Source organism: Cetorhinus maximus, chromosome 7, assembly GCF_964194155.1.
Source record: "Cetorhinus maximus chromosome 7, sCetMax3.hap1.1, whole genome shotgun sequence".
In the NCBI taxonomy this organism is placed as follows: Eukaryota; Metazoa; Chordata; class Chondrichthyes; order Lamniformes; family Cetorhinidae; genus Cetorhinus; species Cetorhinus maximus.
In genome coordinates, this window is record NC_135885.1 from 108319572 (window position 1) to 108331744 (window position 12173).

General features: G+C 42.7%; 1 long non-coding RNA gene across 1 annotated transcript in view; it reads left to right on the top strand.

Annotated features, from left to right (window-relative positions):
- Nucleotides 1–12173, top strand: part of LOC144682973 (uncharacterized) — a 74939-nt gene that overhangs the window by 50316 nt on the left and 12450 nt on the right. Inside the window, exon 2 of the long non-coding RNA XR_013577147.1 lies at nucleotides 772–1100. This is a non-coding gene — a long non-coding RNA (uncharacterized LOC144682973). The remainder of the gene's footprint in view (nucleotides 1–771; nucleotides 1101–12173) is intronic.

A 12173-nucleotide genomic window follows, 5' to 3' on the forward strand; every position in this document is an offset into this window, starting at 1 on the left:
ATAAAAACCATAATATTTCCTCCACAACATCCTCTTTCTTGAATCATGAAGTTTTCAGTGTTTGTTTTTCATCTGTTACATCAAAAACTTAAACAATTTTTTAAACCAGGCAAAAAGGTTGGTTTTTGTTTTCAAATCTCCAGAATCCCCAAACGTCCCCAAAGATTTGTTGATAGTGAGACTTTTCCTCTGATGTTATTAGGCAAGCTAACTTAAGTATCATGTCAAAGGGGAAATGTTTACAGGCATTGTCACCTGATCATGCAGTTTAGAAAAATTCTACAAAATCTTTGATTTTGCATTTTACTGTCAGAGATAATTATGGACTTCACAGAACACATGAAGGTAAGAGTTCCAAGTACATTAGCTCATACAATTAGTTTACATTTGTGCACAATTAACCTATGTTTTTATGCAATTAGTTCAAATTTGTATACAATTATTTTATATATATTTTCCTATAGGTCCACACATGTGCTATATTTATAGACTACGTGCATGCATAATTTTGGGTATCGACATAAACGTGTAACATTCATAAACATGAATATTCAGGGATATCACTCAAAGCAAATGCATAGATAGACACCTGATAATATATTGATGTTCAGGTCCATAATTATACAGTTAAAATTCTCATTGCTCAGATCCCTTCACATACATTTGCTATGTACATACTAAATTTATAAACTCTAATATACAATGTGTTACATCTGTTCTTTAAAATATGCATCTTTACAGTATTTTCCTCACCCTGTACTTCCATTTTAGGTTTGAAAGCTGTTTCTAAATTGAGATGCTACCTGACAAGAATATGGCCAAACGTGAGATAAAATCCAAAAAATGCGAATTAATTGATTGCCTCTCCAGTGATTCCGACTATATTTTGCAGAAAATAGACTCAAAGGAAATGCTTTTCCTCCATGAATATCAGGCACTCAAATACCAGCAAAACCCTGTTAAAAGGATCACAGATCTTCTCGACCTCATAATAGGAAAAGGAGAGAAGAAATGTGAAGAATTTATCCATGCATTGAAAGAAGTTCAAGACACATATCCTCAACTCAAACATTTAGTACCAACCAACATAAAAAGCCAAGGTAAGAAAAAGGAATACTAATATCAATGAAAACCCTGTAGTAAAACTATTTTCTTTAAAAAGACAAGGGCATCCCTTTTCTGCTGACCACCTAACATGCATTTGAAATGACAACATAATCGGTATTGTACCCTCATTACACTGTGAAGATGCAAACACATGAGAAAAGGTGTGCTAAGTATTTTGCATGTAAATGGTGTTCAGTATTATAACAAAACCAGCTTGCATTTATGTGGTGCCTTTAACGTGGTAAACATCCCAGGGAAAGAGCAATATAATAGCAAATCTGAAACTGAGCCACATTATGGGCAACTCAGACAGATGACCAAAAGCTTGGAAGAAGACAAATTTTAAGGAGCATCTTAAAGGGGGACAGAAAGGAGAGAGGTAAGAGATTCGGGGAGAGAATTCCAGAGTTTAGGGCCTTGGCAGCTGATGGCATGGGTGTCATGTTGGAGCTATTAAAATCAGGGATGTTCAAGAGTCCAGAAATAAAAGAGCGCAAACATCTCCAAGGGTTGATGGGTGAGCCGGACTTGGTGAGGGTTAGAATATAGACAGTAGAGACATGGATCAATTAAATTTTATGTAAGGTGAAAGATGGAAGGACAGCCAGGAGAGCATTGGTGGACTCAATTCTAGAGCTAAAAAAGATATGGATGAGCTGAGAATGGAGGACTCAATCGATGATAGGGATAAAGTAGGTGGTCTTGGTGATGGATCGGGTATGTGGTTGCAAGCACATCTAGTAATAAAAATAATACAGATTGTGACTGGTATTATAATCACAGATATGGAGTGTGACTCCAAGTACTTGCCAGGCTTTGGTCTCAGTCCACTGCTGAAAAGATCCCAGTAACACCCCAATCTGCTCACAATTAGGCATTTTATTAGGCAAATTGACTTCCTAGTGATGGTGGGCATGAAGTCCTTTCCATTTCCACACTGTCTCCAGCAAGATTGGTTAGAGGTGGAAATTCATGGCCATTAACTCGACACCTTCCTATACTACCTCACTCCCAGACCCACCTTCAGACCCGCTTCCAAAGGAAAGGGAAGATTTTGCCCCTTGCTTCTGTAAATATAACGCAAGTCACACCTTGTATCACTTATTATAAAATCAGCCTTACCCTGTATTTGAGATTATAATATAAGTCACCACCTGTACCTATGGTGAAAGTAGCAGCCAAATCCTGTATCTGTGATTATAATAACAGGCACACACTGTATCTGTGATTATAATTACACTCACACACTGTCGCTGTGATTATAATTACACTCACATGCTGTGCCTGTGATTATAACAGTCACACATTGTATCTGTGATTATAACAGCGATGCACTGTATCTATGATTATAACTATACTTGCATACTGTGTCTGTGATTATAATAAGTCATACAATGTGCCTTTGATTATAATAACAATCACATACTGTATCTGTGATTATAATAACAGTCATACACTGGGCGGAACTTTCCGTGCACATTGACGTCGATCATGTTTGGCGGCATGAGCGGACAATAAGGTGAGAAGGCCAAAAATCGGTTTCACAACACCGTGAAACCAATTTTACAATCGTCCACTCAGCCCGTCAATGGTGGGCCACATTTCCAGCTGTCGCACGTCGGGAACTTAATTGTAATCTGCATCATTATAAGGCCAGCTCACCGGAATCATCTCCCCACAATGGATCATCCGGTCAATTCGGTGTGGTTGCACACCGACATGTTTCACAACTGCACAAAAGTGACGTGCACCTGATGAGCTGCACTTCGCTTGGGACTTCGAGGTTTGTTTGCCTATCTTGCTTCAGGCAGCACTCACAGTCATCATCAGCGCCAGGCTTCACAGGCAGCACCACATCATTTTTATGGGGGCTCACAGGCAGGTCTCTACCTACAAGACCAGCCACAAGGTGGGGGTGGCTTTTCAACAGCTGCAGGACTAAGGCTTGTTTGGGGAAGGGGGAGAACTGGCTCCAGGCAAGGGAAGAGGCTGCACGGCGGGTGAAGGAGGGTATCCCATGGTGTGTGTGGGGGCACATGTTGATGTGTGCAAGTGGTCTCAAGATGGTGAGGGCTGAGGACGTAATCTCCAGAGGAGATGAGGCCAGTTGGAGATGTGACGGTGTCTGTGAGAGAATGGGTGGTGATGTCACTTGAGCTGGCAGTGAGTGAGATGCCAGTTAATGTGTGATGGCTTTGTGAGTGTGTGCGTTTAGAGTGATGAGATGGTTGCCATACCCTGGTGGCACAGATGAGATCATCCATCCTGTATCTGCATTGGATGGTCAACCTCTTCTGTGCAACATTAGCACTGATCACCACTGCCATTGCCTACCAAGCCAGAATGGTGAGATTGCTGGACCTCCTCTGGTCAAAGCAGGGTTGGAGGGCATCACAATGGGCCTCCACAGCATCCAAAAGGTGTTCCAGGGACACGTCACTGAACCTGTGATTATAATAACAGTCACACATTGTGTTGTGATTATAATAAAAGCCACACACTGGGCTGCATTTTCTCGAATTAGGATGACTTGGGAGTCCTTTAGAAATTATGGGTGGGTCCTGATTCCAGGATTCCCGACCCCATTCCTGGACTGTCTCATTTTCAGAAGTGCCTTTAAAGGGCATAGGCTGGTTCCTGTCAAAAGCCTGAACCCGGCACTCAAGACCTGGCCGGCTCCATGCAGATATAGGTATGTTCTACTCCACCACAATTTTTCTGGTGTTGGGCCAAGTTTTTAAAGTGCAGTGGTTCGTCGCATCTCAGAGAAGTCATGGACCTTAGTCTGCATGAGGGACTTTTTAAAAGGTGAATTCCTAAGGTCCCCTTCATGCCCCCATGCCAAAATAAGGCCCTCCACCCATCTCCATGTCCCTTCATGCCTTCATGCCATGATAAGGTGCCTCACCCATCCTCCCATGGCCCCTCATGTCCCCTATGCCTATGTGACACTCCATCCATCCCACATGACCCTTCATGAACTTATGCCTCATTATGTATGTTTGGCTGAGAACCCAGGCATCCATTACACTCATCGAAACAGCTACTCCCCCATTGTGTGATTGACAGCTCTGGTTCTCTGATCTCTGCAGTTAATTTCAAAATGTTTAGTTACACAAGGTTAAGTGGTTTCAAGGGCTTGTGGTTTCTGATATTGATATTTTAATACGTCTGGATGATTGACACGTTTAGTGCCTTGTAGTGACATGACTTTTTATTAATATAGTGGAAAGTAATCAATGAATGACTTTTCTCAAAGCTTTTTTTTTTACTAATATTACTTTAGGGTTCTTTGGTTCCATACAATGTACACTGGGTCAATTGATGTGGAAATGCCTTAGTCACGCAGGAGGAAAAAGGTGGCATGGATTGGGCTTGGGGAGTGTGGGCTTGGCAAGGGGTGAGGTCTGGAGAGCCTTTGTGCTTTTATTTTAGATGATGTCCCACAGCACTGAGGCGAGCCTTTTAAACAGCCCACCTTGGCACCCTGTGGCTGCTCCCGAATGTCTTCCCAGGTCATCAGGTCTAACACCAGCCCATACACACCTCCTGGCAATGAAAATACTGCCTTCATGGACTTGTTCGCCTGAGGCAGGTGGGCCAAGCTGGGAACTTTCCTAACACCCACTACCTGCCACAAGGATGAAAATTCAGGCCACTATCTGTTCCTACAGTGAAAAGCAGACTTTGCATCTGGGATTATACTTACAGGTGTCCATTGTGATTGGGATTTTAAACAGAATTATCAGGTGTTACTGATATTATAAACAAAGATAGCCAATATGACAATATTATAATCAATGGTACAGGGTGCGAGTACATGGATAAACAATATGACTTGTATTATGATCACAGATACTGATTATTCCCAGCACGTTAGTCTTAGAATCAGGGAGAGTCTTGAATTGTGAAAAGAAAGAAATATTCTGACTGCTTTTTATATTCATAGATGTGGAGCATTACTGGTATTATAATCACAGATAAAGGGATGACTGATATGATAATCACAAATAAAGTTGTAGATGTTGTAGTGATCACAAGAGCAGATATTAACTGGAAAACAATTCGTAGAGGCAGGGTCGGACTGGGATGATAATCACAGGTACAGGATGAGATGAGAATAATAATGACAGGTGCAGGGTGTGACTGGAATGATAATCACAAGTACAGGGTGTGACTGGAATGACAATGATGGGTACAGAGTGTGACTGAAATGATAGTCACAGGTACAGGGAGTGACTGGAAAGATAGTCACAGGTACAGGGTGTGACTGGAATGATAATCACAGGTAAAGGGTGTGACTGCAATGATAATCACAGGTACAGGGTGTGACTGCAATGACAATGATGGGTACAGAGTGTGACTGAAATGATAGTCACAGGTACAGGGAGTGACTGGAAAGATAGTCACAGGTACAGGGTGTGACTGGAATGATAATCACAGGTAAAGGGTGTGACTGCAATGATAATCACAGGTACAGGGTGTGACTGGAATGATAGTCACAGGTACAGGGTGTGACTGGAATGATAATCACAGGTACAAGGTGTGACTGGAAAGATAATCACAGGTACAGGCTGTGACTGGAAAGAGAGTCACAGGTACAGGGTGTGATTGGAATGATAATGACAGGTACAGGGTGTGACTGGAAAGATAATGATGGGTATAGGGTGTGATTGGAATGATAATGATGGGTATAGGGTGTGACTGGAATGATAGTCACAGGTACAGGGTGTGACTGGAATGATAGTCACAGGTACAGGGTGTGACTGGAAAGATAATCACAGGTACAGGGTATGATTGGAATAATATTCACAGGTACAGGGTGTGACTAGAATGATAATGATGGGTACAGGGTGTGACAGGAATGATAGTCACAGGTACAGGGTGTGACTGGAATGATAGTCACAGGTGCAGGGTGTGACTGGAATGATAATGATGGGTACAGGGTGTGACTGGAATGACAGTCACAGGTACAGGGTATGATTGGAATTATATTCACAGGTACAGGGTATGATTGGAATAATAATCACAGGTACAGGGTGTGACTGGAATGATAATGATGGCTACAGGGTGTGACTGGAATGATAGTCACAGGTACAGGGTGTGACTGGAATGATAATGATGAGTACAGGGTGTGACTGGAATGATAGACACAGGTACAGGGTATGACTGGAATGATACTCACAGGTACAGGGTGTGATTGGAATGATAATGACAAGTACAGGGTGTGACTGGAATGACAGTCACAGGTACAGGGTGTGATTGGAATGATAATGATGGGTAGAGGGTGTGACTGGAATGATAGTCACAAGTACAGGGTGTGACTGGAATGATAGTCACAGGTACAGGATGTGATTGGAATGATAATAACAAGTACAGGGTGTGACTGGAAAGATAATGATGGGTATAGGGTGTGATTGGAATGATAATGATGGGTATAGGTTGTGACTGGAATGATAGTCACAGGTACAGGATGTGACTGGAATGATAGTCACAGGTACAGGGTGTGGCTGGAATGACAGTCACAGGTACAGGGTATGAGATTGGAATAATATTCACAGGTACAGTGTGTGACTGCAATGATAATCACAGGTACAGGGTGTGAATGGAATGATAATGATGGTTACAGGGTGTGACTGGAATGATAGTCACAGGTACAGGGTGTGACTGGAATGATAATGATGGGTACAGGGTGTGACTGGAATGATAGTTACAGGTACAGGGTGTGACTGGAATGATAGTCGCAAGTACAGGGTGTGATTGGAATGATAGTCACAGGTACAGGGTGTGATTGGAATGATAATGACAAGTGCAGGGAGTGACTGGAGTTATAGTCACAGGTACAGGATGTGATTGGAATGATAATGACAGGTACAGGGTATGACTGGAATGATAGTCACAGGTACAGGGTGTGATTGGAATGATAATGACAAGTACAGGGTGTGACTGGAATGATAGTCACAGGTAGAGGGTGTGATTGGAATGATAGTCACAAGTACAGGATGTGACTGCAATGATAATCACAGGTACAGGGTGTGACTGGAATGATAGTCACAGGTACAGGGTGTGACTGGAATGATAGTCACAGGTTCAGGGTGTGACTGGAATGATAGTCACAGTACAGGGTGTGAATGGAATGATAATGACAAGTACAGCGTGTGACTGGAAAGATAATGATGGGTATAGGGTGTGATTGGAATGATAATGGTGGGTATAGGGTGTGACTGGAATGATAGTCACAGGTACAAGATGTGACTGGAATGATAGTCACAGGTACAGGGTGTGACTGGAATGATAATCACAGGTACAGGGTGTGACTGGAATGACAGTCACAGGTACAAGGTATGACTGGAATGATAGTCACAGGTACAGGGTGTGATTGGAATGATAATGACAGGTACAGGGTGTGACTGGAATGATAATCACAGGTACAGGGTGTGATTGGAATGATAGTCACAGGTACAGGATGTGACTGGAATGATAATCACAGGTACAGGGTGTGACCGGAATGATAATCAAAGGCACAGGGTATGATTGGAAAGATAATGATGGATATAGGGTGTGATTGGAATGATAATGATGGGTATAGGGTGTGACTGGAATGATAGTCACAGGTACAGGATGTGACTGGAATGATAGTCACAGGTACAGGGTGTGACTGGAATGATAATCACAGGTACAGGGTGTGAATGGAATGATAGTCATAGGTACAGGGTGTGACTGGAATGATAGTCACAGGTACAAGGTGTGACTGGAATGATAATGATGGGTACAGGGTGTGACTGGAATGATAGTGACAGGTACAGGGTGTGACTGGAATGATAATGATGGGTACAGGGTGTGACTGGAATGATAGTCACAGGTACAGGGTGTGACTGGAATGATAATCACAGGTACAGGGTATGACTAGAATGATAAACACAGGTACAGGGTGTGACTGGAATGATAATGATGGGTACAGGGTGTGATTGGAATGATAGTCACAGGTACAGGATGTGACTGGAATGAAAATCACAGGTACAGGGTGTGACTGGAATGATAATCACAGGTACAGGGTGTGACTGGAATGATAGTCACAGGCACAAGGTATGATTGGAATAATATTCACAGGTACAGGGTGTGACTGGAATGATAATCATAGGTATAGAGTGTGACTAGAATGATAATGATGGGTACAGGGTGTGACTGGAATGATAATGATAGGTACAGGGTGTGACTGGAATGATAATCATGGGTACAGGGTGTGACTGGAATGATAATGATAGGTACAGGGTGTGACTGGAATGATAATCATGGGTACAGGGTGTGACTGGAATGATAGTCACAGATACAGGGTGTGACTGGAATGATAATGACAGGTACAGGGTATGACTGAAATGAGAATCACAGGTACAGGGTGTGACTGAAATGATAATGATGGGTACAGGGTGTGACTGGAATGATAGTCACAGGACAGGGTGTGACTGGAATGATAATCACATGTACAGGGTGTGACTGGAATGATAATCACAGATACAGGGTGTGACTGGAATGATAATGACAGGTACAGGGTATGACTGAAATGATATTCACAGGTACAGGGTGTGACTGAAATGATAATGATGGGTACAGGGTGTGACTGGAATGATAGTCAGAGGACAGGGTGTGACTGGAATGATAGTCACAGGTACAGGGTGTGACTGAAATGATAATGATGGGTACAGGGTGTGACTGGAATGATAGTCACAGGTACAGGGTGTGACTGGAATGATAATGATGGGTACAGGGTGTGACTGGAATGATAGTCACAGGTACAGGGTGTGACTGGAATGATAATGATGGGTACAGGGTGTGACTGGAATGATAACGATGGGTAGAGGGTGTGACTGGAATGATAATCACAGGTACAGGGTCTGACTGGAATGATAATGATGGGTACAGGGTGTGACTGGAATGATAATGATGGGTACAGGGTGTGACTGGAATGATAATGATGGGTAGAGGGTGTGACTGGAATGATAATCACAGGTACAGGGTGTGACTTGAATGATAGTCACAGGTACAGGGTGTGACTGGAATGATAATGATGGGTACAGGGTGTGACTGGAATGATAATGATGGGTACAGGGTGTGACTGGAATGATAATGATGGGTACAGGATGTGACTGGAATGATAGTCACAGGTACAGGGTGTGACTGGAATGATAATGATGGGTACAGGGTGTGACTGGAATGATAGTTACAGGTACAGGGTGTGACTGGAATGATAATCACAGGTACAGGGTATGATTGGAATAATATTCACAGGTACAGGGTGTGACTGGAATGATAGTCACAAGTACAGGGTGTGACTGGAATGATAATGATGGGTACAGGGTGTGACTGGAATGATAATCACAGGTACAGGGTGTGACTGCAATGATAATGATGGGTACAGGGTGTGACTGGAATGACAATCACAGGTACAGGGTGTGACTGGAATGATAATGATGGGTACAGGGTGTGACTGGATTGATAACCACAGGTACAAGGTGTGACTGGTATGATAATGATAGGTACAGGATGTGACTGGAATGATAGTCACAGGTACAGGGTGTGACTGGAATGATAGTTACAGGTACAGGGTGTGACTGGAATGATAATCACAGGTACAGGGTGTGACTGGAATGATAATGATGGGTACAGGGTGTGACTGGATTGATAGTCACAGGGGTACAGGGTGTGACTGGAATGATAACCACAGGTACAAGGTGTGACTGGTATGATAATGATAGGTACAGGATGTGACTGGAATGATAGTCACAGGTACAGGGTGTGACTGGAATGATAGTTACAGGTACAGGGTGTGACTGGAATGATAATCACAGGTACAGGGTGTGACTGGAATGATAGTTACAGGTACAGGGTGAGACTGGAATGATAGTCAGGTACAGGGTGTGACTGGAATGATAATGATGGGTACAGGGTGTGACTGGAATGATAGTCACAGGTACAGTGTGTGTCTGGAAAGATAATCACAGGTAAAGGGTGTGACTGGAATGATAATCACAGGTACAGGGTGTGACTGGAATGATAGTCACAGGTGCAGGGTGTGACTGGAATGATAATCACAGGTACAGGGTGTGGCTAGAATAATAATCACAAGAAAAAGTAGAAGTGACTAAAACAAGTATTTAAATCAAATACATCATGCCACATCATGAAGGGGTAATGAAGGGTGCTAAACGCTGATGAGCACAAGTGCTCTATTTCTGATATGCACAAGGAAGCCACGCATGGACAATACCCCAATGAACATTGCTAAATATCTCAAATGAATTTCAACATTGTTATACACCATCCCACTACCTTCCATATGATCAATACTCTCCATTTGTTTTTTTGTGTGAAATGTTTTTAGAACTGATTTAAACTTGCCGATATCCTGATGGAGTGGATTGCACCCCACCCTACCACCTCTCACAGAATCACAGAATCACACAGTGCAGAAGAGACCCTTCGGCCCATCGAGTCTGCACCGACACGTGAGAAACACCTGACCTACCTACCTAATCCCATTTACCAGCACTTGCCCCATAGCCTTGAATGTTATGACGTGCCAAGTGTTCATCCAGATACTTTTTAAAGGATGTGAGGCAACCTGCCTCCACCACCCTCCCAGGCAGTGCATTCCAGACCGTCACCACCCTTTGGGTAAAAAAATTTTTCCTCACATCCCCCCCTTAACCTCCTGCCCCTCACCTTGAACTTGTGTCTCCTCGTGACTGACCCTTCAACTAAGGGGAACAGTTACCCCATCCACCCTGTCCATGCCCCTCATAATCTTGTTCAGGTCACCCCTCAGTCTTCTCTGCTCCAACGAAAACAACCCAAGTCTATCCAACCTCTCTTCATAACTTAAATGTTTCATCCCAGGCAACATCCTGGTGAATCTCCTATTCACCCCCTCCAGTGCAATCACATCCTTCCTATAATGTGGTGACCAGAATGCACAAAGTGCTCCAGCTGCAGCCTCATCAAGGTTCTGTACAACTCCTACATGACCTCCCTACTTTTGTAATCTATGCTTCGATTGATAAAGGCAAGTGTCCCATATGCCTTTTTCACCACCCCACTAATATGCCCCTCCGCCTTCAGAGATCTACGGACACACATGCCAACGTCCCTTTGTTCCTCAGAACTTCCTAGCGTCATGCCGTTTATTGAATACTTCCTTGTCAAATTATTCCTTCCAAAGTGTATCGCCTTTCCAAAGTGTATCACCTCAGCTCCTTTCCATTTACAATTTGTTCATTTTACAAATGATTTAAATAAATGGAATTTAAAATGGCCTTTGGCTCTACAATGACTGGGTGATTCACTTGCCAGGCTATGTCCCAGTTGGCAAGGTTGAAAATTAAACCCTATCTGACAAAACCTTGGATTATGGCCTATGTACAGGTGATATTAAGCGTAGCAAACATAATATTGATGCACAGACAATATTTCACAAATACACTAACAATAAACATATATTAACTGGTATGCAAGCTGAAAGTGTCTAGAAACTTCTACTTTCTAAAATGATATCACTTTCTTCACTTCTCCTTTCCAATTCCGTTTTTAAGCTTTTTTCCGCAGGCTTGTTTCAATTCCTCTATAATCTATGACAAATTTACGATGATTAAGTTCTGCATTCAGCCACAAATTTATTCCTTCAGCAAAAAATTTCCCCAAGACAGGGAGGCCTAATCTCATTTTTTTACCTGCTCGATATGCTAGAGATTAAGGAATCTGGCAGAAAACAGATTCACCAGATTTCTGCTCATTGTAGACCCTACTGTAATTTCTGATTTGGCCCTTAATTACTCATCAGACACAGGTTTGGGTAGAAGCTAAAAATGCCACTTTTCAAATTCCATACAATTTAGAGCAAAGTGCATTAGATCTTTCAAGATTTCTCTTTGTAGTTTTTTTTATATAGGTTTGTTGTTTACATCTGGTAGGTTTCAGGAATCTTTGATGCCCCCCTTTAATTGTCCCCAATTTGACATGCACAGTTTTCCTTTCCCACCAATAATATCTCCCTAGACGTACCTGGGAGTTAA